Genomic DNA, 25,673 nt, shown 5'->3' with positions numbered 1-25,673 from the left:
CGTCAAGTTCGGGATGGATGGGTGTCCAGGTAAGGGAACAAGGTCAAGGGGTGGACACCCAGATGGGGAATGAGACTCTTCTGGGCATAGATACTCAGATGGGAGATGGATGCCATTTTGCTTTTGTATGCAGGATGCCCTGTATCCTCCGTTCCCTTTTCTGCAGCAGGTATCACAGGGCCATTACAATCTGTATTCCAAAGATGATACCTAGTACCACAGCATGATTTGAGTCTGGCTTGCATGATAGTGGGGCTCCTGATAATCTCTCATTAGACTGACAGATTTGTTCTGTAGAAGCTCTCAGTGAATAGGCTATGCACTACTGAACTGTATGGTAGAGCCCAAACATGTAACCGGTTCCATTTGTCTTCCCATTCTTTGGGGTAGAGAGCCAGCCTCAGGAAACCACTGGCTACAGGCTCTATGGCAGCTTCCGGTGCTGCTGGTGGGTCACCCTTGTGGCACTGTCAGTATCTAGCCCCCCAGTGATAAGGGCATCAAACTGGCAAAAGGTGTTACTCCCACAGAGGGTGGCTACTTGGGTGTCAGGAGCCTAAGTGTGAACACAGGCAGGAAAGCAGAGTAAGGCTTGGGCTCTCAGACAGAGCTGTCCACCAGAGACTAGGAATCATAGGAATACAGGGAGGAATCATTCCAAATGGACTGGTCAGCTCCAAATTCAAATAATTGGTGGGGCTTGGAGGCAATGCCAGGGGTGGGGGAAAGGAGGCAAAGCTATCATATTCCTCAGGGTGAAATCATCAGACATCATTTAGGGTTTGCAGAAGGCCCTGAGTGTGATTCAGGAATTTGTCAGGGAGAAGGATGTTCAGAGTCAAGAAAGCTACATGAACCTGGATTTACATGTCAGCCCCAGAGAACAGCATCTCCAATACATTCTGCTTCCCAGACACTGACAGGAACATGCCTTTCAGATCCACCCAACTCTGCTCAGTAAAGTTCAGGATCTTCTGCTTCAACAGCACCTCAAGGATCCTCCCAGTAGGGTCCCTAAACTGGGCATCCAGCACATTTGAGGTGATCTCCTTTACCACCACTGCTGAAATGTCTGTAGCTGAGGCCTGGGCACCACTGAGCTGTGTCCTGCCCTGTACCAACAATTTTGTGGGGTTAGACTGTACCAGCATATACTATCCATGGGCCATTAAATGTAAAACAGATGCTGTCAAAGGTAAAGAAAGGTTCACTATGAGGCCAGGTAAGAAGGTATGGCAGTTGCTTGAGGGTCAGTAAGGTAAGTAGAATGGGAAGTTTTGCACCAGAGGCAGCAGTAATAGAAGGTAATCACATTCTAGATTTAATGTAAATGGCCAGGCACCAGAGATAGTACCCTCAGTAGGGTGAGCCCCAGTCTTGACCACAGTCTGATGTTCTGCCACTCACTATGTCCCTCATCTGTACCTAAGTCTTCCAATATGGAATAGCAGCACTGCTGACCTGAGGCATACCAGAGACTCACTTCTTCTCAACATCACATCCATAATTGGCAAAGAACCTCCCAATGTCCACCAGAGCCTGGACCAAGGTGTAGGGAAAGTTCTCAGTCTCTGCCAAGAAGTTGGGCAGACTTTTCCAATGAGACCCAGTTCATGCACTTGGCAGTAGCCCAAGCAGCAGAATCCCAATAGAGGTCCTCCCCAAATTCCAGGTCAAGGCTTGCTCATTGTTCCACACCATGGGCAGATCCCTCTTTCCATCAGTGTGGTTGTTCCAAGAGATGTACAAGGTGCATCCCAAGTCTGATACTGGGATTTGGCTGGCGTTGGAGTGAAGGTGAAGTTATCAGTGTTAGGAAAATTCTTGCCTAGGGTGTAGAGGTACATCCACTCATCCATCTATTCATCAGAGTAGAGCTTGCCTGTCTCTTGGTAGTTCCAAAGTTCAATGATGACTCTGGGCACAGGTAGCAGGGAGCTCTTCCAGGGCAGGGTGAGGTTGTTAATGATTCCTGGGATCCCATAATACTACCATATGGTCTCACTAATCCCCTCTTTCTTGTTAGGCTATGACACTTTGCTGGGATAGACTACTAGCCAGGTCTTAGGTTAGAGAATGTATTGCCACCATCCAGGGACATACTAAATAGAATCTGCCAGCTTTCATGCGGAAGTGGGGTTACATAGTGAGTCCTGTCCTCACCATCCATGCAAACTTGAGTTTGGATCATCTCTCGAAACATGACCACAAAGGTCACTGAGGCTTGGGGGACCCATGACTCACCTTGCACCACAAAGATTTTGCCTCTCATCAGAGGCAAAGATCTCCAGAAAGAATTTCCAGTAGTTGGAACAGCAGGTGTTCATGGATGGACAGGTCAAATGATAAAAGCAATCTCTTCCAAAATCCCCATAGTGCCCGGCACAAGACTCTAGGGTCTTTTGTGGCCAGTCAGGGAACCCTGCTGTCCAGGAACAGGAAACACCAGAAACACATGGCCAGCTGCTCTAAAGTTTTCCCACCTGAGTGATAAACCAGCATACTAGTGGAAGAAGAGAGAAGGATCCAGACATTCCCTTGCCTTTGCAGATCTGCAGGGAGGGCACACAAACCCAGATTGGTCACAGGCCTAATCCAACCTAGACTACCTCCCATTCATGAGCATTCTTTAAAAAAAAAAAAAAGATCAATTCTCACTCTCTGAAATTAGTGTGTGTGTGTGTGTGTGTGTGTGTGTGTGTGTGTGTGTGTGTGTGTCAGAGAGAGAGAGAGTTTGACTTATGAAATGAATTCTGATCCTATAGACTCAAAATGGTAGAAAGGCATCATTTTTAAAAATCCAATTCTTAGAATCTGGGACATGATTCATCTATCCCAATAAGGCATTATTGAGCATCATTATATTTAAGACTGATTGAGGAGTATAAGGGTTGACTGTACTATAATGGAAACCATGGGTAGCCATGAACAGTTATTGATTCTAGAGCAATACTTCAAGAAATTGTCTCTATTAGAAAGAAAAAATGTATTTAAGTTTGGACCTAAAAGAACAACTTGGAGTAGATCTGCCATCCTAGCTTACAAATGGCATTTTAAAGATGGCCAGTGAAAAATCACTTTGAGTACAAATGGAGAATCAAAAGTACTTGAGTGAGAGTAAAAATATTCTCTGTACACTGTAGAGCTGTTGAAGTAATAGTTGGAAAAATCAATTTTGCATTTTTATTGATATATTGATCTCACCATTTGTAATATATTAAATACATATATTTCAGCCTTTTCCACCACACCATCCAATCTAGTGTAAGAAACTGGGTCAGGGAGGTGGGGAGGAAGTACATAAAGGTGTTTTCTTAAATTTCCTCTTGAAAACTATTATACCACATATAATGATATACTTAATCATTTTTAATAAAAAGATTGTAAATTCCCTGAGAACAGGAATTGTGTCTTTTATGGATTTTTTATTTCTTTTTCATGTTATAATGCATTGCACATGGTAGATACTCAAAAATCTTTGTTAAGGAAATAAACAATGAATGGCTTTATTATATTGTAGATCTGTGAAACTCTAAAATGTGTATATATACATATGTGCATATACATACATACAATAATATATAGACATGTGGTATATATAGATCATGTACATATATGGACATATGTGTATGTGTATGTATATACCTATGTGAAATATATAACTAAATGAAACCACAGGCCCTGTTTAAAATAAAATGTAAAAACTACTAGCCATTTTGAACTGGTGATATGGTCCAACCATTGGAAAGAAGTGGTAGAACTTCTAGAATGCATTGAAAAATGAAATTTGAAAATCTATGACAAGAATACATCAAAATCAGTCTTCTAAATCAAGGACCAGAGCCATACTTAGTGATTTTTGCAAATAAAGTCTGATATTTGTTCCAGTAGAAACTCTGACCCAGTTAAGCCTGGAAGCATGGATGTTATTGTGTGTGTGTGTATATGTGTGTGTGTGTGTGTGCGTATGTATGTATTCAAGGGCTTAATTTCTATTGATAGCCTTCAAGGATCCAGGATCACCTCCTCACCACAATAAGATACTGATATAGATTTTATTGGAGATGTTTAGTTAAAAAATAAAAAAAACAGAACCCTAACTCTACTCATACATGTGTATATGTATACATGTGTGTAATTAGTTTTTGTTTCTGTCTTTGTTTTGTTTTTCCACAAAACATCTCCACTAAAATCTGTTACATCAACCCTTTGTGGTAAGGAGTGGACTCTGGATTCTGGAAGGCTATGTCAGTGGAAATTAAGCTGTCAAAGGCCTTACCAACAAAGAGTAGGTTAGTAATGAATTGTGTCTCAATATGGAAATTGCCTTCCCTAAGCAAAGGAGGGCTCATCACAAGAAGCTTAGCCAACATATGGCAGATATTCTTTGGTCATAGCAACTTATTAAGACTATTCACTAAGGCATGAAAAGGCTGTGGCCTCCATTAATGAGACAGGAACATACCAATGAAATAAATCTTTCAAAAACTAAAGCGAAAATGGAAAGGAAGTGTAAATGATTTCCCTCCATCTCTCCCCATCCAGGGCCCTTGTCTTCTTCTTTTTTCATCTTTACGATTACAAAGTGTTACTTATTATTCATTCATTTATTCATAACTTAATTTAGAACTATTTCATTAAGTATCTACTATGTACCTAGTGAGAAAAGTAATATGGTATAGGGAATAGGCAAATTGTTTTGAGTCTGAAAGACTTAGTTTTAAGTTCTTCATCTTTCCAGTACTGGTTGTATACCCTGGGCAAGTCTCAGGGACCTGAGTAGTTTTCTTAGGCTGTTAGTGAAAGGAAAGGTAGTGAGTTGTATTAGGCAGAGAAGGTTCCTCACCAGGGAGTTTCCCATGATGAAAAAACCACAGGACTTATTTAAAATAAAAAGTTGACCATTTGGAATTGGTGACATAGATCTGACTTCTTAAAGGAAGTTGTGAAACTTCCAGAATGTATCTAAGAACAAGATTTGAAAATCTACATCAAGAATATCTCAAAATCCATTTGCTAAATCAAGGGCATTGACACAATTATTGGCTCTACAAGAGTACAGCCTGATAGTTGTTCCAGAGGGAACTTGGACCCAGCTAGATCTGGAAGCATGAGTGTTATGATTGAAGGTTTACCTTCTGATGCAGGATCCGAGCAGGATAGAAAGAGAGAGAACAGGGGTTGTAATAAGTAAAAGGTAAGACATGATTTCTATAATGTTCATCATGGAAATTCTTATTTTTACTATGTTTATATATGTTTGACTATACTCTGCAATTAATTATCCTTTAATGAAGATTTCTCTCTGAATTCTTCCATTTTTCAGTCGGAAAGGAAGAAGTATAGTAAGTCAAAGGACAACTAGTTCTGCAGTCAGAGAACAGGGGTTCAAATATCAATTTGTTTATTACCTTTTTGTATTGTTTTGAGCAAATCTCTTACCTGCTCTTGACCCTAGACTAGAAGGTCTCTGAAATCCTTTTCAGCCCTAGATCTATGAAAGAATAAATGTGTGTGTGTGTATATTTGTGTATATATATATATATATATGTATATATATATATGTGTGTGTGTGTGTGTGTGTGTGTGTGTGTGTGTGTGTGTGTGTGTGTAAATTGTTATGTACTAAGCACCAAGGATGCAAACACAAAAGAAAAAGTCCGTAACTTCACGGTCTTTACATTTTAATAAGCCAAGGCAGTGAATATGGGGGAATGGTAGCTAGGAAGTTTGGGTCCAAAGAGTCACAGGGATATTGAGTTAATCTGCAATATTTCTTGACATATTGGCCATAATGATTTAGTTACTGAGCTCAGAGCAAGAGCTGGATATAGGGAAATGAGATGGTGACATCATCTGTCCCATTGTCAAAGATGGTCTAGGATGAATGATCAAATGAATTGAGGTTTACATATCTTAATATCCCACTAGTATTGGGGCACATTTAGCCGGTAGATTCTAATGATGTACATGTGATTTGAAGTTTTCTTGAAATTTAGCTGCAAAGATTTGGACATTTTTTGAAATCACACAATGCATGTTACTAAAGAGATTATGTGACCAGTTAAAACAGAACCCTGCACAGCAATTTTACTGTACAAAGTGAATACTACAAACCATAGGAAGATAAGCCCTGTGAACCACCTCCTTAGCTGACAGTTTGGGCATCAAAGACAACATTGTGAAACCTGATGCTGGGGATTCCATGAAGGTATAGAGAGAAGAGGGCACTCCAGCAACCAGTGGCTTCTTTACTAGGTGCTAAGATTTGTTAACAATTATGATAACAATAGGTAGCAATTATACAATTCTTCAAGGTTTACAATGCACTTTACATTCATTATCTCATTCCACTTGATTCTCAAAATAACCATGGATGGTAGGTTCTGTTATTATCTCCATGTTACAGGTAAGGAAATTGAGGCAAATAGGTTAAATGACTTAGCCATAGTGACATGCCTAGTTTAGTATCTTGCATTTGAACTTGAGTTTTCTTCACTCTAAGTCCTATACTCTAGCTACTATACCACCTGTCTACTAGAACCTGCTTCCCTCAGTACACTAGTGAAGGGCAAATGCTACTAATGCCCTCTGGATTTGGCACTCTACAACAAAGCTGTGCTTACAATTGTTGCTGTTGAATCATTTCAGTCATGTCCAACTTTTTGTGACCCCATTTGGGGTTTTCTTGTCGAAGATAGTGGAGTGGTTTGCCATTTCTCTCTACATTTGAGGAAACTGAGTCAAACAGGGTTAAGTGACTTGAGCAGGGTCATACAGATAGTAAGTGTCTAAGGCCAGATATGAACTCAGGAAGATAAGTCTTCCAGATTCCAAGAACAAGTGCTCTATCCACCCAGCCCAAAGCTCTGATTGCCCTACCTGATTAGAACTTAGGTCAGAAGAGTGTTTTTTCCACAAATAGTTAATTTCAATAAGCATTCACTAAGCACCAGCTATATGCAAGGCACTGTACTGGGCCCTAGAATAGCACTTAGAGAAACACAAGGAGAAGTTGATGTCAGAAAAGCAAACTATGCTATTGAGCACGCCTGGCTATCCCCTGGATGCTAGTCTCTTACAAGGTCAGATAAAATCAATCTCCATTTGGGGATTTTCTGGAGTAAAGACCCTTTATAGTTCAGCTCCTGGAAATTCAAGGACATTTAAGACAAGAGAGCATGGACATAGCAAAATCATGCAAAGTGCTGAGAAATTAGAGGTTATTAGTATGAATTGTAAATCACTAATATAAATTATAAATATACTACCAAGAGTGATTTTCATCTGCTAGGCTAGCCTGTTATTCATTACTTATTGTTAACATTTAATTAGTGGGAACCTCAATGGGAAACGGGTAGCAGTGCCTGATTGAGAAGCTGCCCCGGCAGAATCCTTTCACATTTTTAGACTGATAAGTAGTTAAAAAAAATGTCAAGCTTAATGGCCTCTCCCCAATTCCTTCTTCAGGAATGAAGGACTTGATAGCCATTTGATGTCAAGGCCCAGGATTAGACACTAATCGAAACTAAAAGCCTGCTAAAAGTGGAAACAAAAAGTCTCCTGGTGAGGATCTCTCTGTTCTCTTGGAGCAAAAGACTGTTACTACGAAGTGGCTGACTAGTGGTTATTGAAATATTCTTGAGTATTTTATGGGTATTATCAAAACTGTACTCACTCTTTAAGAAATTCACTTTACCATCCTATTCTTTTGAGAGCGTAGGACAAGCATGTATATTGACATGTAATTCAGAGTAGCCTCCAACTTAAGGATCAGACTTTAGTTTGTATTATCCTTACATATCTCCTAAGATTATTTTTTTTAACCATATGCTACTAAGAAGTAGGCAAGTTTCAGAATTAGCAGTATGCAGCTTGGTAACAATTAACCATCTGTTTATAATGCTGTTAGGGACTGACAGTATCTCAATGGAAGTAGGGAAAACAACCGAAATATTGTATCTGCCAAGTTTTAGTCGTTAGTTGTCTTACATAGTAATTTGTTGTCTCATGAGATCACTAAGGAGTGAAAGAACCACACTGAGATACAAAATAAACTCTGTAAAGCAGGTAGTTTGATAGCTCTTTAATGATGTGCTGAAAAGAGTAAGAGACCAAAAAAAAAAATGAAGAAAAGAAAGAAAGACACAGTCATGGATTCTTGCACTGCAGCCAAAATTTCACATTAGGGGAATATTTTGAGAAGAGGACAATTTCAGTTTTTCAAAGGAGAGATTTGAGTATTCTAACGACTAACGTTCACAGTGCCACTTATTAAAAATGTTCCTTCAGGTGGAAGACCTGTCCTGAAGTATCTCATAATAGTATATTCCCCTGGTAAAGCTCCGTCTTTATCTCCATTCGCCTTTTCACTCTCCCTGTAACTTTGCCCCTTTCAATCATGCAAATTAATTTCTTGATGCAAGCTCTTTTATGGAAAAAATGATCACCAGAATGAGGTTTCATTTTAAGCATAAATTTGAATAAAATGATGTATTACAAGATGGAAAATCAATAATCCTCCAGTATTCACTATGATGCTTTTATGCATGCAATAGGATTTTTATACATATAGTGGGGGGGAGGGGGACACTTGTTTAAGCAAATATGATGCTAATTAGTTCCTGTTTTAAATTATATTAATTATTAATGATATTCACAACTTGATCTCATGAGTTAGAATAATTCTGTGTTATGCCTAGCTCTTTTTTTCATTCCACTAAAATGTAATGTCCTTGGGAGCACAGACAATTTTGCTTTGGCCTTTACATCACCAGTGTCTAGCTTATTGCCTGGTACCTAGCAGGTACTTAAAATATGCTTCTTGATTTTAATTCTTGATTATTTGAAACCTCTCTTCTTGTCAGAGAGAATGAAGTTATTCTCAAGGTAATTCCAAAGCATTTGCTTGTTGCAAATGAATGCCACACTGATCCATTAACCAAACGCTAGGATCAGAGTGGATTTGAGATGAAATAAGAGGCGAGAATGGTTTGTAGAAGGGAGTGAAATAATTCCCCAGAATTGTCTTTCATCTCCAATCAGAATAGAAGATGGAAAGGATCTTTTTGTACTCCCCATCCCCAAACCTTAGTATTTACTTATGTGTAGGCCCCTATCATCAAAGAGGCTCATGGGAAATATAGGAGTTTCAAAATTGTAAGGATACACTTACTTACTCACACTTAAGCATGATAAGAGATAGGAAAAGAAAGGGAAAGGAGATGGAGGAGCTCAGGAACTTGGGAGCTCCAAAGTATATGAAGGGACCTCAGGGGAGCAGATTCTGCCAGTGGTGGTGGCCAACTGATTATAGGATAAGAATGTTATTGATCTGAAATGAATATGATCATGTGCATTCAGAGACTTTTCAGGCTAACTGGCCCATTTAAAGAGTAATCTTCATAGGGAGAATGTTACTTTTGCCCTGACAGTCACAACTATGGGGACCTGGTAACTGTATCTCCATCCAATTCCTTTCCTTCTCCTGACTCATTGCTGTAAACTAAGCATCTTTTACTCTCAGGTGTTTCCTGATCTCATTAAATCTTGTTGATTTACTGTTTGAATTATTATAATAAGTTTTATCTTCAGATAAAGATAAGCTGTTTTTTATGGCATTGAGTGTTTGCTATAAAGCAGTGGCTCATGCAGTAGAGAAGGATAAAAGATAGCCTATGGACTAATAATCTTAGTTACTTTAAAATGTTTTACTTATTATAATATTAATTTTTTTTTAAATTGGAGTTCAAAATTCTCTTCTTCCCTCCAGGTCCTCCTCTATCCATGAAAATTCAAGCAATATTATTTCAATGAGGCATGGGGAGACCTACAAAACATAGTTCCATATTATTCTATCTTGCAAAATGAAAAAAGAGAAAAAGCAAGAAAAATAAAGTGAAAAAAGCATGTGTGATCTGCCCTCAGAGTTCATCAGTTCTCCTTCTGAATGTAGATAGTATTTTTCATCATGGATCCCACTTACAGATAATGATTACTCTTGGTTTTAGATAGATACTATTTATAATTTTAAGAAAGACTCCATTTATTCTTGTGTATTCTATTTTTTTTTTCAAAAGGATTGGGTATTGTATACCTACCCCTCCATTTTCCCCTCTGCTGTAGTAGTTGTTATTTGTGTACTTCTTTTTATGAGATAATTTTCCCCATTCTTCTTCTCCTTTCTTGCTTCTCCTAACGCATTTCTCTTTCTCACCTCTCCATTCTCTTTTTGCTATAATTCCAACATAATCAATTCACGTCTGTGCCCTCTATCTATATAGGCTTTTCCTGACTGCCCTAATAACAATAGAGTCCTCAGGAGTTACGTCTATCATCTTACCATATAAGAATGTAAACAGTTTAACCTTGTTGAGTACCTCATGCTTGCTCTTTCATGTTTACCTTTATTTGCTTCTCTTGAGTCTTATATTTGAATGTCATATTTTCTATTTTGTTCTGGTCTTTTCATCATCAGGAATGCTTAAAAATCCTCTGTTTCATTAAATATTCATTTTTTCTCTGAAGAATTATACTCAGTTTTGCTGAGTATGTTTTTATTGGTTGTAATCCTATCTCTTTAGTCTTCCAGAGTATCATATTCCAAGTCTTCTGATCCTTTGTAGCACCAACACAATATTCACAGCGTTTATGGTGGCCATGAATATTCCAATGCAATTCTGAATCACGAAATACAATGACTCTCCACATGGAAGACAGAACCAAAACATTGACTCAGACACCAGAAAGCCAAATCCACCATAGTAACAAAAATCTATACCCAATAACAATGCAGAGGACAACAGCCTCCCCAAGCCTTCCCCATGCTAGGCTTCCCACAACCCAGCTCCATGAAACAAATCACAAGCAGGCCCCCTTAAACAAAATCACAAACAAGCTCTTTCACTCATGCAATCCACTGCCTGCTTGTCTGCATCCTTCCTGACTCTGCCTGTTCTCATGACCAAATTTCTTCTCAGCTCTGCTGTACCTCTGCCTCCTCCTGTTCCACCCATTCAGCAAGCTCCTCCCACCACAGGCTCCATGTGACTCAGACTTCCATGTTATCCAGGCAAGTCACATGGGCCTTTTAATGAATGGGAAAGATCTTCCCGTTTAAATTACCATTACATCCTTTAATGTGACAACTACTATATCTTGTGTAATCTTGACTGTGAATTCATGTTATTTGCATGGTTTCTTTCTGATTGCTTCCAGAATTTCTCCTTAACCTGGGAACTCTGAAATTTAGCTATAATATTACTGGGAGTTTGCATTTTGGGAGCTCTATCAGAAGATGATTGATATATTCTTTCCATTTCTATTTTATCCTCTGGATCTAAGATATTGTGGCAGTTTTCCTATAAAATATCCTAAAATATGATGTGCAGGCTCTTTTTTATTTAACCATGGCTTTCAGGTAGTCCAATAATTCTTAAATTATCTCTTCTCAATCTTTTTGCTCAGGTCAGGTTTGCTTTTGGTTTTTGGTGGGGTTGGTTTTTTTTGTGACATTTCACACTTTCTTCTTTTCTTTCATTCTTTTCATTTTGCTTCATTGTTGGTTGTTGTCTCATGGAATCACTGTCTTCCACTTGCTCAGTTTTAATTTTTAAGGACTTACTATCTTTGTGGAGCTTTTGTAACTCTTCTTTCTCCAATTTGGTCAGTTCTGCTCTTTAAGGATTTATTTTCATCAGTGACATTTTGGCCAATTCTTTTTTTAAATTCTATTTTCTTCAGTATTTTTATGCCTTTATTACCAAGTTATTAATTCTCTTTGTGAATGCTTATTTATAACTCTAATTTCTTTTCTAAATTTTTCCTTTATCACTGTTATTTAATTTTTAAAATCACTTTTGTGCTCTTTAGTTCTTTCAAGAATCCTTTTGGGCTTGTGCTGAATCTGCATTTCTTTTTTTTTTTTTTTTTGCTTTGTGTGTAGCTGTTTTCACATCTCTGCCTTATGAGTTTGCTTTCTGATCTTCTCTATCAAAATAGGAACTTTTTATGGCATGTTTTTGTTGTCATTTGTTCCTTTTTCTAACCTATTTTTTGACTTTGAACTTTATTTTAATATTAGGATCTGCTCACATGGGTTGGGGACAGGGTAGGGAGAAGGTTATGGAGACTGTTCTGAGCTTCAGGCTTTCTTGCCTTGATGATTTCACAGATGTACTCGGGGGTCTGCAAGTTTTTTGTACTTATAAGATGGAGTGATTGAAGGAGAAATATGATCATCCCTCTCCTGGTATGGGCTGGTATGGGCCCTTCCGCAGAAAGGGCTCTGATGCCTTGGAGCTTCAAGCTCTAGTGTTCCAATCCTCCTTAGAACTGTGACCAATGCTCTCATTCCTTTATGCCTAGAACTGCTCCTTTATGCCCTGGAACCATGTCCTACATCTGTGGGCAATGAAGTTGCCAAACAGTTCCCTTTCTTGCATCTAGTACTAGCACAGGGATCACCTGTAATCTCTGACTTTTGTTGGTTGTACCACTTTAGCATTTGATTTGGGACATTATTTTTAAAGTTTTTTGGAGGGGGATGTTGGGAGAATTTGTCTTTCAAGCTTCTTCTACTACACCGTCTTTCCCCCTTGCTTCCCCCATAGCCTTAGTTCTAACCAGAATATACATGTCCACACTGAAACTCTCTCCTCTATCTCTCTCCTTTTCCCTTTCTCTCCCTCCCTCTCCTTTTTTCTCTGCGTTCCTTGCTTTTCTCTCCCATCCCCCCTGACTCTGTTTTTCATTAGCTTTTCTTAAACTTGTATTTCTGGCAGATATTTCTATTTCCTTCTGTTAAAAAAAATATAAAATATTGAGATGACAGTCACAGGTATGAATTCAAATCCTGTTCTTCCACTATTTATATATTTGTTAAACAAATCTCTTGAAGAAGATTCTTAATCAGGTACAGGCTGGCTGTCAGACCTTTGACACCCCTCCCAAACCCAATTTTGTGATTCTTTTAAATACTAAATATATGTATGTTATTAGTACTACAAGCTGATTACATATGTAATAGTATACATTTTAAGCAATATTAGATGTGTATTACATACACGTGTATATAGTACATGTATTGTACATATCATAGCTTGTGCATATTATGTAGAATACAATACATATTGTACATATAGCATATTCAATTAATATTTTATTCATATAACATAATGCATTTATGCATACTATAATACTATATTATATGAGCATAGGGCATAGGATTATCATCAAAAATATGTTTAAACATTAAGCCATTAGATCATTCATAGCTTGTTACTGAGAACTCTCTAGTTGTCATGCATATCATCATTTTTATCCTTTTACCTTGTTCCTTAATTACCATATTTTGAAAAACCAATAATTCCCAAAGGTAAGACACATTCTGCTTGGGCTAAGCCCATTAATTATAGAGTATCTCACCCTTTTTGTTTTCTTGATATCTAGTTATTTGTTCATTTGTAATATAGAGATTCTAATACCTACTTGATCTACTTTTAGTCAAAGAATATTACAGGTAATAAGAGAAATGAGTCTAAATGGTCTAAAATGTCCTCATTTTAAAAGCACTTTAATTCTGAGAGGGCAAATAGTTTTCTCAAGGTCACAAAAGGGGCAGACTAAATCCTAGTTTCTTGACTCCCAATCAAGTGCCCTTTTCACTACACCATTTGACTTTCCTGCCAGAAAAGACTGCTGTCAGCCCCAGTAAAGTTCCTGAATGGATATGGTATTTAAACCCTGGCACTGACATTTATTGGCCATGCAGCCTTGGGAAAGACACTTGTCTTCTCTGGGCCTCAGTTTCCTCAGGTATAAAAGGCAAGGTTTTGAATATTTTAAGGTCCGTTTGTATTAGAACATTGTTTCAGAGATGTTGAGTTAAGTAAGACCATAACCCAAATTATTTTTTTGGTGGCTAGAGAACCTCATAGTCTCTGCTGCTATGAGAGCAAGTGATTAATAGTCGTAGGACTAAAAAAACAAACAAAAAACATATTCTCTCAGGATTGGGGGCTTTAGTAAACCATGTAGATTTGTTTAGATTTTTATTTGGTTTATTTCTACTTCAGTCAGTTTACAGACTAAAATACCTGGCTGGTGCAGTGGATAGAGTTCTAGGGCCTAGATCAAGAAGACCTGATTTCATATGTGACCTCAGATACTAGCTATGTGACTCTGGGTAAAGCACTTAGCTTCTGTTTGCCTCAGTTTCCACAAATGGGGAAAATAACAAGACTTATGTTAAAGGGTGATTGTGAGGATTGAATGAGGTAGTATCTATAAATTGCTGAGCAAAGTGCCAGATATGATACACTCTATGTAAAGCTTATTCCCTCCCTTGCTCCTCCTTCTTGAATTGTTTTTCTCCTTTCTCTCATTATCATTACCTTTTCTACCTTCTACTCACTAATGTTTTTTTCCCTGAAGTCACCAGCCTATGTCTTTAAAAAAAAATCCTATGTGGTAATCTACACAATTTTTATTTTTAATGCCGTTTATTTTGAGGTTTTAGTATAATGTTTTGCTTAATCAGCATCCAGAGTATTGTGTCCCATACTTGCTGCTGACTTTTAGGAAGGATAATGAAATATAATACGGTCTCCAAAGAGATAAATGATCTAGAAACCATGCCCTAAGATGGTCTATTGGAGGAAAATGACTTGTTCAACTTGGAAAGGAAACTATCTAGAGATGGCATGAACAATGTTTAAATATTCAAAGAGTGTCATGTAAAAGAAAAATTAAAAAACTTTTGCTGGATCATAGAGAACATATTAGGTACCAGTTTAAAAAGGCCAGGTTTTTGGCTCATGTTAGGAAGAATTTCCTAATGATGAGAGAAGACTAGAAATGCCATAGTCTACTTCATAAGGTAATGAGTTCCCTCTTGATGGAAGTCTTCAAGCACAGGCTAGACAATCACTTGCTGGGGTGTTGTAGAGGAGATTCATGCATTAGGTAGAAGTTGGATTAAATTACCTCCAATGCCCCTTTTAATTCTGAATTCCATACTGAGAGGACTGTTAAATAAAGCACTTGGAAGGGTCCTTAAATTTGGGGTGTATTTCTTCACCAAGTTTATTTATGATCACTTAAACTCAAGAGGAGTGTTTTTTTTTTATTTTTTTAATATATTTATTTAATTTTTAACATTCATTTTCACAAAATTTTGGGTTCCAAATTTTCTCCACATTTGTCCCCTTACCCCACCCCAAAACACAGAGCATTTTAATTGCCCCTATCACCAATCTTCCCTCTCTTCTATCATCCCTCCCTTCCCTTGTCCCTACCTTCTCTTTTGTCCTGTAGGGCCAGATAACTTTCTATACTCCATTACCTGTATTTCTTATTTTCTAGTAGCAAGAACAGTATTTGACAGTTCTTCCTAAAACTTTGAGTTCCAACTTCTCTTCATCCCTCCCTCCCCACCCATTCCCTTTGGAAGGCAAGCAATTCAATATAGGCCATATCTGTGTAGTTTTGCAAATGACTTCCATAATAGTCGTGTTGTGTAAGACTAACTGTATTTCCCTCCATCCTATCCTGACCCCCATTACTTCTATTCTCTCTTTTGATCCTGTCCCTCCTCATGAGTGTCAACCTCAAATTGCTCTCTCCTCCCCATGCCCTCCCTTCCATCATCCCCCCCACCCTGCTTATCCCCTTCTCCCCCACTTTCCTGTGTTGTAAGACAGGTTTTCATACCAAAATGAGTGTGCATTTTATTCCTTCCTTTAGTTGAATGTGATGAGAGTAAACTTCATATTTTTCTCTCACCTCCCCTCTTTTTCCCTCCACTAAAAAGTCTTTTGCTTGCCTCTTTTATGAGAGATAATTTGCCCCATTCCATTTCTCCCTTTCTCTTCCCAATATATTTTTCTCACCACTTAATTTCACTTTTTTAAGATATGATCCCATCCTATTAAATTCACTCTGTGCTCTTTGTTTCGGTGTGTGCATGTGTGTGTGTGTGTGTGTGTGTATGTGTGTGTGTGTGTGTGTGTGTAATCCCACCCACTACCCAGATACTGAAAAGTTTCAAGAGTTACAAATATTTTCTTTCCATGTAGTAATGTAAGCAGTTCAACTTTAGTAAGTCCCTTATGACTTCTCTTTACTGTTTACCTTTTCATGCTTCTCTTGATTCTTGTGTTTGAAAGTCAAATTTTCTTTTCAGCTCTGGTCTTTACATCAAGAATGCTTGGAAGTCCTCTATTTCATTGAAAGACCATTTTTTCCCCTGAAGTATTGTACTCAGTTTTGCTGGGTAGGTGATTCTTGGTTTTAGTCCTAGTTCCTTTGACTTCTGGAATATGATATTCCATGCCCTTCGATCCCTTAATGTAGAAGCTGCTAGATCTTGTGTTATCCTGATTGTATTTCCACAGTACTTGAATTGTTTCTTTCTAGCTGCTTGCAATATTTTCTCCTTGACCAGGGAACTCTGGAATTTGGCCACAATGTTCCTAGGAGTTTGTCTTTTTGGATCTCTTTCAGGCAGTGATCTGTGGATTCCTTGAATACTTATTTTGCCCTCTGGTTCTAGAATCTCAGGACAGTTTTCCTAGATAATTTCATGAAAGATGATGTCTAGGCTCTTCTTTTGATCATGGCTTTCAGGTAGTCCCATAATTTTTAAATTGTCTCTCCTGGATCTATTTTCCAGGTCAGTTGTTTTTCCAATGAGATATTTCACATTATCTTCCATTTTTTCATTCTTTTGGTTTTGTTTTGTGATTTCTTGGTTTCTGATAAAGCCATTAGCCTCCATCTGTTCCATTCTAATTTTGAAGGAACTATTTTCTTCAGTGAGCTTTTGAACCCCCTTTTCCATTTGGCTAATTCTGCTTTTTAAAGCATTCTTCTCCTCACTGGCTTTTTGAACCTCTTTTGCCAATTGAGTTAGCCTATTTTTCAAGGTGTTATTTTCTTCAACATTGTTTTGGGTCTCCTTTAGCAAGCTGTTGACCTGCTTTTCATGCTTTTTTTGCATGTCTGTCATTTCTCTTCCCAGTTTTTCCTCCACCTCTCTAACTTGATTTTCAAGATCCTTTTTGAGCTCTTCCATGGCCTGAGTCCATTGGATGGACTGGGATACAGAAGCCTTGATTTCTGTGTCTTTCCCTGATGGTAAGCTTTGATCTTCCTCATCTGAAAGGAAGGGAAGAAATATCTGTTCACCAAGAAAGTAACCTTCTATAGTCTTATTTTTTTCCCCTTTTCTGGACATTTTCCCAGCCAGTGACTTGACTTCTGAGTGTCCTCTCCACACCCACTTTGCCTCCAGATCTGCCCAGCCAATGCTTGGGGTCTGAGATTCAAATGCTGCTCCCCAGCCTCAGGGCTTTTGGTGGGGGTAGGGCTGCTATTCAGTGTGAGATTAAGTTCAGGTGCTCAGGTGGGGGCTGGGCCACCACATGGGGCTCAGTTCCCTCAGGGGGTTTATGCAGAGACCTTCAACAATGAATCTGGGCTCCTGCCTGTTTTGGGAGCCCCTGTCCACTGCTGCCTCCTGAGGGGGCCTGAGTTATGGGGACAATCAGCTCCCCTCTCAGGGAGCTGAAAAGATCCTCTCACTGACCTTTAGCACCTGTGGGTGGAGGGACCTACGCAGCTGCTGGAGATTCTGTACCTGAAGCCTGCTCGCATCTGCTGCTCTTGGTGCCCTCCCGCCAAGGCAGGGCTAGGCTCTGCTCCAGGTCTGGTGCACAGCAGATCTTTGGTGTTGGTTTTTCAGGTATCTCTGGAACAAAAACTCCTCCACTCCATTGTTCTTTGGCTTTTGCTGCTCCAGAATTTGTTGGGAGTTCTTCTTTACAAGTATCTTATGGGCTCTGGGTTTGGAGCTAGCATATGTGTGTCTTTCTACTCTGCCATCTTGGCTCCTCCCTCAGGAGTGTTTTTTTTTAAGTAATATAAATAGGCATTTGAACAGCAGGTCATTTTTAATATTTGTATTATCATTGAAAACCATCCGTTATATACCTTCTGTTGTCATAGAAGACAGCATGTATCCTACTTAATTCTTGCCTTGTAGAAGTACACAGTTACATGAATATTTCAATGATAAGCAGAAGAGTTAAGGCCTATAGAATAAGAAAAGCAAGAATTCTGAACAACAAAGATCTTTGCATATTCTAATAACACTGTACTTGAGTGCACATGTGACTTATAGCCAGTTACAATAAAGCTTAGTTTATATTCTGTGAAAAGACATCATTTTTTCATAACCTGAAAGGCTGGGTCTTAATTCTATACTGTAGCTAATTATCTTTGTTTATTTGAATGACACAAAACAAAGAATTGGGGACACTCTAAATATGAAAAGGATGCTTTTATCATCATCAGTACTAAATTTAGATAACTTCAAGACAGTCTGCTACATATTTATGTGTGTGTGTTCATCCTTCAGTGCCAAAGAAGACCATGACATCAGAGAAATAATGACATGACTTGCACTTGACTTTTTTTGAGTGAGGAAGGGCTGTGCAGGTCACTAGCCTCACTTCTCCTCCAGAGCCATCTGAATCCAGTGACTGAATATTCATCAGGATGACTGCAGATGACCCAGGATGAGGCAACTGGGGTTAAGTGACTCGCCCAAGGTCACATAGCTAGTGAGTGTCAATTGTCTGAGGTGAGATTTGAACTCAGATCCTTCTGACTCCTGCACTGGGGCTCTATCCACTGCACCACCTAACTGCCTTACATATTTATACCAAATATACAAGTTTGCCTGATGATTTGGAAGGGAGAAAGTTAAGTGGATATTTGCCTTTCAAGCAGACTTTGGTCAAGTCCCTATTTCCTTGGGGCTCAATTTCTCTATGTAGAAAATGAGAAAGTTGGCCTGACTGAGCTCCGAGGTCGTTTCAAGTTCCAAATCTGTGTTTCTTTGATTCCCCTGGCCCCAGAAACACCAGAGACAGCGTGATTTAGTGGTGAAAGGATTGAACTTGAAGGCAAGAGAGACTTGCATAAAATCCCACATTTGACATTTAATAGCAATATGAACACAGGCAAGTCAGTTAGTCTCCCTGATTTTCAGTTGCTATCTGTGAAATAGGTGTAATAATAAAACCAATGTCACAGCTGGTGTGAGGAACAAAGAACTTTCTAGTTCTTCAAGGACTGTATAAATATCAGCTGCTGTTGATATTATTCACATCGCAAATATCCTTAACAGAAAGAACTGTCATACTAGAGTTAGCAAATACATAATTGAGTCTCATTATAAATTTAAAAAACTAACTCCCAAGTAAACGGCAGTGAAGATAAGGGGGGGAAGAGAAAGGCAGTCAACACCCTTTCTAGAACAGTGTTCTTGGGGCTGTTGCCTGTATGTAGAACATGGCACGTTGCCATACAGTTGCTGCATCAGCACGTAATTCTCAAAATGAAAACAAACCTATTGGAGTGTACATCAAAAGTATAAAATAGGATAGGAAGTTATTGGTTCAATATGAGTTGAAGCTTTGATATTCAGACAAAAACTGCATAAGGTTCATTGAAGTAAAAAGATTTGAGAAAATGATCAAAAGAGGGGAGCAAACAATTCTGTAAGTTGAAGATGTCATGTTAAGGAGATAAGAATTTAAAATGGGACTGGTGAAAGAGTCAAATTTATGTAGACAAAGCAAAACAAAAAGAGTCAGGCAAAAAAAAATGTTCATCAGTGGGTCACAGATAATAAGTCAAGTACTGGAATAAATGGATATTAATTTCAGCTACTGAGAAAATGGTAACTTCAAAATAATTAAGAAAGAGAATTGAAGAAAATAAAGAGCCTACAGTACAAAGTCTGACTTTTGATCCAGAGAGACATAAAAGCCTTCCTTGAATAACTGCTTTGGTTATGGCCTTACTCTTTTCAGTCTCCTTGGTAGAGGACAGGGATAGTAGTTACAAAAGAAAAAAAAAAAACATAGATTGAAAAAAGTACACCCTATCGATGATGGGTTATTTCACTGCCCGGTTAAATATAAGCTTGCTATTTCAACTGAGTATCATCAGTTTTTCTATCTCTGTTCATACCTTTTGTTCACTTATTGAAAAAATATTTATTGAGAACAAAATGTGTCCACAGTGCTGGGATTCTTGTACTTACGTGTACCTTGTGCTATTTCACTGGGAGATTAGAGTGTAAAACAAAGTTCTTGCACTCAGGGAGCTTGTGCTGTGGTTGGGAGACAGGAAATAACTGATAAGAGTTAAATAGCAATATAAGGTCATTAACATAGTTTATTGCTATTTCTGTTTATTATTGTTATTTTAACAATAGCAGCTAGGATGGTGAAAGGCTTTCAATCCATGCCATGTGAAGACAACATTTTCTTTCCCCCAGAAAATCTTAACATGAATCAGAGCAGTGATTTTCAAACATTTCATGACCATTTGTTTTTGTTTTTCATGACCTGAAATCCTATGTAATAGTCAATGGAACCAACCCAAATTTCACCCAGGTGAAAGAACAAGGGATATTTAGCCCAGAGAAGAGAAGACTGGGGATAAGTCTTTACTTTCAGCAACCCCATGGGATGGAAAACTAGTGGCCAAACCAAGAGTAGACTGCATCATTGTCCACACCCTGGACTAAATCCTTTCCTTTGTAATTGTCAATGAACATTTCTTGAAGTCCTGATGAATACAAAGAAATATACCAGCCCAGTGGATATTCATTTGAAAGATGACATTAAGTAATATTATAAATGCATTTAAAAGGAATTTTACAAATGAGAAAAACCAATACTCAGAAACAAAATGACCTATGTCACATATGTAGCAAGTATCAAATATTTAATTTAAATCCCTGGGTCCAGGACATTTTCATCCATACTAAGATATCTTTTGCCTGTTAAATAAATTACCTTTTCTACTGCTCTGGGACTATTATATTTTCTGCTTACTACATCTCTACAGCTTTCTCTGCTTTTACCAGCATCAGATGGCTCTTACTTTCAGCAGCTCATTATATCAAGCCTTTAAGTAATCCATTATAGACAGAACTAAAGGCTCATTCACAGAATTGACTGAAGGTGCTGGCTATGACCCAATCCCTCCCCAACATATACCCTCTAGGTCAGGCAAGAAATGAAGAAAATGAAGAGGAGAGCCTCTAGCATTTGTTCTGAGTTCCTGGTTTGGGTTCCTCATCCTCAAAAACAAGAAGCTTTGCCTTAATTGCCTTTTCAAGGAAGAGTACATGAGAGGATGAATGGGAGGTGGGGGAAGGTATTTGGGAGGGCATTTTTTTAATGCGTTGTAATTTTCATGCAGGGCATTTGGTTTAGAAAAATAAATAATGTATTCTTTTCTGTACACTGCCAGAATAACTAATGTTACTGAAAAGTAATTGCAAATTATTTCTTTTACTTAAATCTGATAATCAGAGGTAACATTTTAAATCTGTTTAATGATCTTTGCCCCTGTGATCCTAATTTCCCCAACAAAAACATATGCTTTGAAAGGAGTTCCCCATTTATCAGTTTGAATACAAAGTAAAATATGTGAGGTAGATATCTTCTAGTAACATAACTGAATAAAAAAGAATAAGCTAAGTGCATGGTTCTCTGACTACAGTTATGGTGCCTATGAAAAGCAAGTCATTTTGCAGGGTAGACTAGCAAGGTGATATAATAAGGGTCTCACTTTCTTTATCTGTAAAATCAAGGAGTTATACCAGATGACTCTGAGATCCCTTATAATTCTCTATGAGCCTATGAGTTTAATAATCAGCATACTTCATCTGCAGTACATTTTTCTTTCTCACTAGGCTGTATCAAAGGTAAAGGATTGTCATGTAAAGAGAGTTAAACTCTAGAATCTTTCACCTGAAAATTATTAATTCCAAAACTAACTCAGCAGAGCACCTCTAGTGGCATACTAAATGTTTGTTGAATTGAATGAAATTGAATAAACTTTCTCATAAATCTTGTGGCAGGAAGATTTTGGACACTAACTAGATATGTTGAAGATTTCCTTGGGTAACTTTCTAGAAGTTGCCCTGTCCACTTTGCTGGTACCCTAAATCCACCAGATGAAGAAATAAAAAGAGAGAAGCCCAACATATAAAAGCAATGAATGGTTGTAGGTTCCATGCTTATTGGGAAAGTTTGTTCCCATCCTTTAAGTCCACATTATGTTGTATTCTAGTTATATGTGCTTATGGCTTAGTTAGACTGAAAAGGCCCTTGGAGGCTATCAGCTTCAACCCTCTCCTTTTACTGATAAGGAATTTGAGACTGACTTCCCACTTGGTAAGTATCTGAGCTAGGATTTGAACTCAGGTCTTTCTGAAGCCAGCTTTCTATTCACTGCATCACCTAGTTGATGTATGTGTCAGAAATGAAATCTGAGCTTACGTCTTTCAAAGCTAAAGTTAATACTATAACTGTTACACCAAGTTACCTATTTAATCTCTGAATGATCTGCCCTGTATTATAAAGATTGGGTCTGTTTCTTTTTTTTAATTGTTTTTGCACTGAGTACAGTGCCTTTACATATAGATGTATGTTAAAAGTTCCTCAAATTAATGAGTGGATGAGTTTCCAAGGCATACATAAACTCCTTGGGGAGAGGGGCTACACTTAAAGCCAGCTATGAATTCTGTACTATGCCAAATTCATTAGATTTGAGATGACAAAAATAGAATAGTATGACATGGAACAAATAACAGTGTTAATTGATACTACTTAGTGACATGTATATATTTATACATACACACATACATATATATACATAAATACATACATACATACATAAACCAAGATCAAGGCTATTAAATAAGCATCTGTTACAAGAGTATGGTATTGAAGAAAGAGCATTTGGTGTCAGAAGAAATAGTTTAAATTTTAATTCTGCTGCTAACTGGCTGTATGACTTTGGAACAATAATTTCAACCTCTCTTAACCTCATCTGCAAAGTCAGGCTCAGTTAATCAACAAATATTTTTTATGTGATTGTTGTAGCCCAGACACTAACTGAGCATACTGACAAAAACAAAACTGACCCTGCCCTCAAGAAGGTTGCATTCTTCCTGAGGAAGTCATATTTTTGGATTAAATGTTAGTTGTGAGAATCAAATGGTTTGCTGGCAGTGTAAGATGCTGGAAAGAGTTCTGACTAGAGAGAAAGTGAACCTGGGTTTGAATGACTCTACTTATTTACCTTGCAAAAGTCATTTAATTTCTATGGGCCTTAGTTTCTTCATCCGTAAGAGGAAGGTGTTGGACTTGAACTGAAATCTCTTTCAGAACCTAAACATGTGATTCTGGGTCTGTGTCCTCTCTTATGTACTACCATGCTTTATGCTGTATTATGGTTAATTTATGTATTTCATATCTCCACACTAGTCTATAAGATTTTATGAAAACAGATACTGTATTATATAAATGCATTATCTCATGGGAATGTAGCATTTTGCTTTTTCACACTGTAAGAATTAAAATGCTTGTTGAATCAACTAAACTTAAATTGAAAACCCCTACATTTAAGTAGCCTAAATTCCCAACACAGTGAACTAAGAAAAAAAAATGTTAGTTATACCAAACTCAAAGATTTCTTGCCTGGAAATCCTCCAAGAAGCATTCACAATAAAAGTATGTCCTTAGCTTCTGAACAGCCCTTTCTCCCTTCTGCAAAATGACAGTCAGGATTACAGTATGACCCACGCACCCCGACATATACAACATACCATCTAATTTTCTCATGTCCATTTCGCCACTATAAATCATTTCAAAATAGCTGAAAGTTGTTTGCTGAGAGGATGCCAGCAAACACATGTACACACACACACACACACACACACATACCATCAGGCATATGGAAGAAACACAAGGAATGTAATTACTGCGGATTTCACTATTGTTACTTGTATAGTAATATAGCTGGAAAAGGAGTGAGTGTTGAGAGAAGAAAGAGGAACAGAGAGCACTTTTTCTGTTCCATCATAAAATCCTGGAAAATAAATCCACATTAATTCATTCCAACTAGGACCTTATTAAACCAAAATACTGGACTTGTAAAAATAGGCTCAGAACAATGAAAAGTAATACTTTCACTATTTTTTTGTCCTTAATAGTTTTTGCTCCCCTTCTTTATTTCTTCCATCCCTATCTTTCTTTGTTTCTCCCTCCTATTCTTTCTCAACCCTGAGCTGGGCATCATTTTCTCCCAAGAGGAAATCATGTATAGGAGTAACAAAGGTTAAATGGAAATTTCAAGAGTCTCCAGAGTACTAGACAAAAGAAATTCTCTTTCCTTTTGCATGTATTTGCATTGCCTTCACTTAACACAGTACCTGGTACTTAATAAATGTTCCTTGAATAGCTTACTGACTGTGCTAGTGCAATCACAGTTTTGGTCTCTAGCCCAGTCTCTGTCCCTTCTATGTTTCATTCACCATGCTAAGTACTGCAGATACAAAGTTAAAAAAAAAAGTTAAATCCCTGCTGTTAAGGAACCTGCATTCTAATGAGGTTGGCTGCATGCACATACAAGTTACATAGAGAATTGATAGAAAGTATCATTAAAGAGGAAGGTACCAACCACTAAAAACTAAGAAAGATGTAAAGGAAGTAGCTCTTGAGCTGAGCTTCAAAGGAAGATGGGGATCCTAAGAGGTGGAGGTGGGAGGGATGGAGGCATGAGGGACAATTTCAAAGTCACAGGGTTAGTTGATGTAGATCCATTTGTGCAGAAAAGCAAGGGGACTATTATGGCTGAACAGTAGAGTTCATGGAGGGAACCAAGGTGTAGAAAGATAGGAAGCAGCCAAATATGAAAAGGTTCAAATGCCAAATGGGACTTTCTGTTTGATCTTAGAGTTAATAAAGACATTAAGTTTACTAAGTAGGGAAAGGGAAGGTGCCTAATCAGACTAGCACTTTAGGAAAATCATTTTGGCATATGTGTAAAGGATGGAGTAGAGTGGAGAGAAACTTGAGGGAGGGAATCCAATTAGAAACTATTATGCTGATCTAGGTGGGAAGTGACGAGGACCCGAACTGGGATGGTAGATATATGAGTGGTGAGAAGGTTATTTATTTTGGCAGTTAGGAAATATTGGGTGACTTTGGAGAGGGCAATTTCAGTTGAATAATTAGGTTAGAAATCAGACTGAGGATGAATTAGAAGAGAGCAAGAAGAAAGTGGAGGGCTACAGAGTGCAGTGGTATCTGGCCATCCAATAGAAGAGGTAAACAGATATGGAGTGGGACATTGATGATGTGGGGGAGAGTACAGAGATGAATGGGAATAAGGAGATAGTTTGGGTTGAAGAGAGGGATTTGTTCATTTGGGGGTTCAACATCACTGGAACAGGGAGAGTAAATGGAGTTGATGTCATATGAACCACTGAGAAATGAGTCTAGGCTGACTATCAAGGAAAACAGCTGCTGAAAGCCCATGATTAACAGCCCATGGTTGACCCTCAGGGTTTTGAAAAAAATCTCAACTTGTGTTGCTGTGTCCTAAGGAAGCACCTTCAAGTCCAACAGCAGGCAAGAGCAGGAGGTCGTGGGTTGAAGGTCAGGAAGAGGCTTTATCACAAGTCAGACTGAGGGCAAGTCTTACTGGGTTGTCACTCTCAGGATCATCTGGATACCTAGGTTAGGTTATGTGTCCTACAAAGGTGGGAGCAGCTGTACCAGGGCCTATCCAAATTGTGG

The 25,673-nt window shown here is 38.2% G+C and overlaps 1 protein-coding gene and 1 pseudogene across 1 annotated transcript in view; one reads left to right on the top strand and one right to left on the bottom strand.

Annotated features, from left to right (window-relative positions):
* CNTNAP2 (contactin associated protein 2) overlaps positions 1-25,673 on the top strand; it is a 2,725,119-nt gene that overhangs the window by 2,082,881 nt on the left and 616,565 nt on the right. The gene's annotated exons all lie outside the window — the stretch shown is intronic.
* Positions 173-23,720, bottom strand: LOC140531033 (sushi domain-containing protein 2 pseudogene; annotated as a pseudogene).

Source organism: Notamacropus eugenii, chromosome 3 (genome assembly GCF_028372415.1).
Source record: "Notamacropus eugenii isolate mMacEug1 chromosome 3, mMacEug1.pri_v2, whole genome shotgun sequence".
NCBI lineage: Eukaryota > Metazoa > Chordata > Mammalia > Diprotodontia > Macropodidae > Notamacropus > Notamacropus eugenii.
Note: the sequence above shows the minus strand (reverse complement) of the source record. Positions and strands in the feature narration are given on the sequence as shown.